The sequence below is a fragment of the Myotis myotis genome, unplaced genomic scaffold (assembly GCF_014108235.1).
Source record: "Myotis myotis isolate mMyoMyo1 unplaced genomic scaffold, mMyoMyo1.p scaffold_m19_p_1, whole genome shotgun sequence".
Classification (NCBI taxonomy): Eukaryota; Metazoa; Chordata; class Mammalia; order Chiroptera; family Vespertilionidae; genus Myotis; species Myotis myotis.
In genome coordinates this window covers 146901318-146905453 of record NW_023416313.1, presented here as the reverse complement: position 1 = coordinate 146905453, position 4136 = coordinate 146901318, and the positions used below count along the sequence as shown (strand labels likewise).

Below are 4136 nucleotides of genomic sequence, written 5' to 3'. Positions count from 1 at the left end.
GATGGAGAATGGATGTCTTGGAGGAGGGACATAGCTCATTCTGTCCCCCAGGATGGATTGTGGGAGGTTCATTTGCCCTGAGGAAAAGACCCCATTTTCCTGAAGGAGCTCAGACTCTGTCCCGGATACATTTGTTTTGTACAGAATAGATGTTTAATAACATGAGAAATCTGTTATTTCCACTGTAGACATGACCATTTATTAAGGCTCTGGCAACCCCACTGGAGCTGGCTTCCATCCCAGAGAAGTCAGTTACAGGGGGAAGAGCGGTCTTAGTGTGCTCCCTTTTGGTTAAGTTGGTTCATTGTTCTATTTATCCAGGGTAGGAAACGAGCAATCCTGGTGAAGACTGTTGGAGGAACCCCGAAATTTCTTCCATAGGAGACAATGCCTTGGGCCACATTGTTACACACAAGGGGGCCTCCAGTGTCCCCCTGTGGGTGTGGAGAGGAAGGGACACTAAGCCAGGCCCCCATACTCCATGCCTCCCAAGCTTGGGGCCCTAAGGTCTGGCCCTCAGAGGAGGGAGGCTGGTGCAGGTGCAGAAGTCAAGCTCCTGGGTCTTTCATTGGTTAGGCTTCAACCCTGGCTGTGGTGACTGTCTATAGCTCAACCCAAGTCAAGGTATCTTGCCCTTTCCCATGAAAACACTGCATGTGTATCCATTGTGTGTCCCATGCTCCTCCCCTTCCCTCAGAGACTGGGTTGATGGGAAAACCCCCCACTTTACTCTGGTCTGGCCCCCAGACAGGCTGTGGGGATGTAGTCTGTTCCCACTGCCTTGTTCTGCCCAGCCCCCCTGTCTCAGGTAGTGTTGCAGATGCCAGTGGCCTTACCAGGAAGGTGGTCTTCCCCTCGATCTGGTCTCCTACACAAATCTGCCTTTGGCCGTTGAAGGTATCAAAGTAATTGCTGCACTCCTGGTCCCTCTGCACTCTCAGCTGCACATCCCGAAGTGTGTCTGTTCTCCTGTGCTGGCTGACCAGGCCCCAGCCAGCCACGGTGCACAAGGACCCAGGACTCAGTCTGACCTGGGACTGAGGCAGAGCCACTGGCCTCACAAATCGGTTCCGTCTGGCTCTATTTTCCAGCTGGCAGGAAGAGGGCAGGCATTCAGAGAATGTTTATGCAGACCTCACCCCACCCCACCCTGGGGCTCTGCCCCTGCTTCTTCCTCCATGAAGCCCCCATGCTGGGAAGGAGCCAGCTCAGGCAGGTGGTACCTGCAGTAACATGAGGTCATTCAGCTGGTTCTGCTGATTATATCTAGGGTGGCGGATGGCTCTGAGCACCAAAATACTCTGCTGGGTCCTTTCCTGCCTCCTGATGTTGTGGGCCCCCAAGATGACGCGCATACGGCTGCAAAGGAATAGTGGCAGGTATGAGCTTCATGTGCTAAAGTCCATCAGCTGTGCTGGGCAAGTGAGAGCTCAGGGCAGCAGAACTGCAGCTGAGGGAAATGAGGAGATAGGGAGGCTCTGGGGCTGAGATCTCTGTGTCTGCTGCTTCTCCAAAGCCTTGCACTGGAGATGGTGGGGGACATATTGACCTTAAGTTTTGCCTCCCCTAGAATAACTTGAGAAATAGCTTGAATTCACATTTTGAGGCCTAATGTATGCCTTCCATCTCTTCCTCTTGACCTCATTTACACTAGATTATTCCCTGCCTCCCAGGGTTTACTTAGTCTCTCTTCACCCATTCATTGCTGGAACCCTGCTTTTGGCTTCATAGTCTTATGAACTCTTCTGAACCCACCTTACTGGCTGCCTGGAAGATCCTTAATTCCTCACCTTCCCCAGCATCGAGCTGATGTCATCACAAAGTCTTCTCGCACCAGGAATCCCCCACAAGTGCTCAGGCCCCTTGGTGTCCGAGTCAGAAGATATGCCATGTAGGGGTGGGAATGAGGGAGGGCCTCTTGGCCTCCGATGATCTCCCCTGGAAGGAAGTATTCAGCACTTATCTCTGTTCGTTGAACTCACAGCTTGGTTGATCCTGAAAGGTTAGAAGATGGGGAAGCTACAGAGATGATGCAGGGAAAGGAGGGTTTGGTGGTAAGAATTGGGGTTTGCAGAGTACCACATTATGGGAGAGGGCTCCAGGGTTCTTCAGGGAACACTGCTGGCTCCCACCCCAGACCTCAGCTTCCCCCCACATCCCCAAAAGGAGAATAACCCTTGCTTCAGGCAAGGCACTTAAGCCTCTCACAATGTGGAGCGATCTCTCCTGTTGGCATCCAGAGTCCGCTGGAGTAGCTTCTCCCTGAACTTCCCTGGGGCTTTCTTTTTCAAGGACCTTCCTGATCCTTCTGAGTCCAGCTCATGACCAGCTCACAGACTGTTTTTCAAGAATCTATACTAATAAAAGCCTAGGTGGTTCTCGTGCCCTCCTGTACGATGTTGTCACAAGATGGCCGCCACAAGATGACCGCGCACACAGTGGAGGCGGGATCCAGCAGCCACTCTGTGCAGTGAGGCCTGGGGGTCCTGTGGGTCTGTGCAGTGGGGCGGAGGCTGGTCCCAGCGTCTATGCCGCCTCACATGGAGGAGGCCGTTCGGGCCAGCAGGGGAGGGCAGTTGGGAGCAATCAGGCCAGCAGGGGAGCAGTTAGGTGCCAATCAGGCTTGCAGTGGAGCAGTTAGGGGGCAATCAGGTTGGCTGGCAGACTCGGTTAGGAGCAATCAGGCAGGCAGGCAGGCGAGTGGTTAGGAGCCAGCAGTCCCAGATTGTGAGAGGGATGTCCCGCTGACAGTTAAACTGGCAGTGGGACATCCCTTGAGGGGTCCCAGACTGGAGAGGGTTCAGGATGGGATGAGGGACACCCCTCCACTCCCCGTGGATGAATTTTGTGCACCAGGTCACTAGTCTAGATATAAGCTAAGGGGACTGTTATTGTGTATCCTTGTCTCCTTGGCTTTCGCATATGGGTTGCAAAAAAATTCATAGAGCAGAGTTACAGAGAACATTCTACGTGCCAGGGGCAATTCCAAGAGTTTCACGTACACTGACTAATGTAACTGTCTTAGCAACTCCATGAGGTGGGCATTGCTGTTATTTCTATTTATAGATAAGGGACCTGGGAACTGTGAATTCAAATACTGTGCCCAATGACACAGAGTGAGGAAGTGCCTAGGCTGCCTGGGCCCAGAGTCTATGGGATGGGATTGGGCCTCTACAGGTTTGGACCGTCACTCACCTGCCCCAGCCCCTGCGGGTAGGAGAAAGGCCACCAGGAGCAGGAGTTGCTGCATCTTCCCAGGAAGGCTGACCAGTCAGTTGCTGCTGGCGCTTCCTCCTGCCGCACTTTTAATCCCCAAGAGAGGAAGGAAGGGTAGGGTGGGGACGCGAGGGTTCCCATTCCCATTCCTCTGTTGGTGTAATAGGTTTCATCACCCCTGGCTGGCCAGGAGGTTTGTCCACAAACTGCCAATGACCTGGGGGAAGGCAACACTGGATCTTCCACAGCTGCTGAGTCATGTTGTCAGCAGAAATGGGAACCAGGGCACAAGGAGAGAAGCTTTGGGCATGGCGTCCCAGGACCCTAAACCCATCTAATTCAATAATATCCCAAGAAAGCACAGAAGCTGCTAGCTGCCTGCTACCTCATTTCCTATCCCTCTGGAATTGAAGCCTGCCTGAACTCACCCTTTGTGCCCTGGCCACCTGCTGAAACCCTGGCTGCTCCCACCTCTTTCTAGAAGCTGTCATGGCAGATTGAGTAGCTCTCTCTGCTGGGTGGGTGGAGGGTGCTGGCAGAGAAGGAAAATGGAAGAACAAGGCTGTGCCACTGATGGCAACTTTCTTAGGTCACTTGAGCCTGAAGGAACTCTCAGTAAAAGCTAGGACAGTTGAGGTCCTCTGTTTGCTGCTTCCTACTCAAGGTGAAACCTTTGTGTCTCAGAGGGTTCTTTGTATGCAGGAAAGGCCTGGTGGGTTGATTTTGTTGAGAGCTGTCAGAACCTGGCTTGAAACTTATAAGATCCTATTTCATCCAGGATGTGAGACCCACCATCCAAATCCCCATCCTCTTTCCAGGGATGGGGATCATTTAGAAGGACATCCTTGCTGTGCTCCCTATAATGCATAAATCCAAAGGACTGAAGCTCCTCATTCAACACTGAGAATAAGACCTGGTAG

At 52.7% G+C, this 4136-nt stretch overlaps 1 pseudogene; it reads right to left on the bottom strand.

Annotated features, from left to right (window-relative positions):
* Positions 1-272: 272 nt before the first annotated feature.
* LOC118663981 lies at positions 273-3389 on the bottom strand (annotated as a pseudogene).
* Positions 3390-4136: the final 747 nt, after the last annotated feature.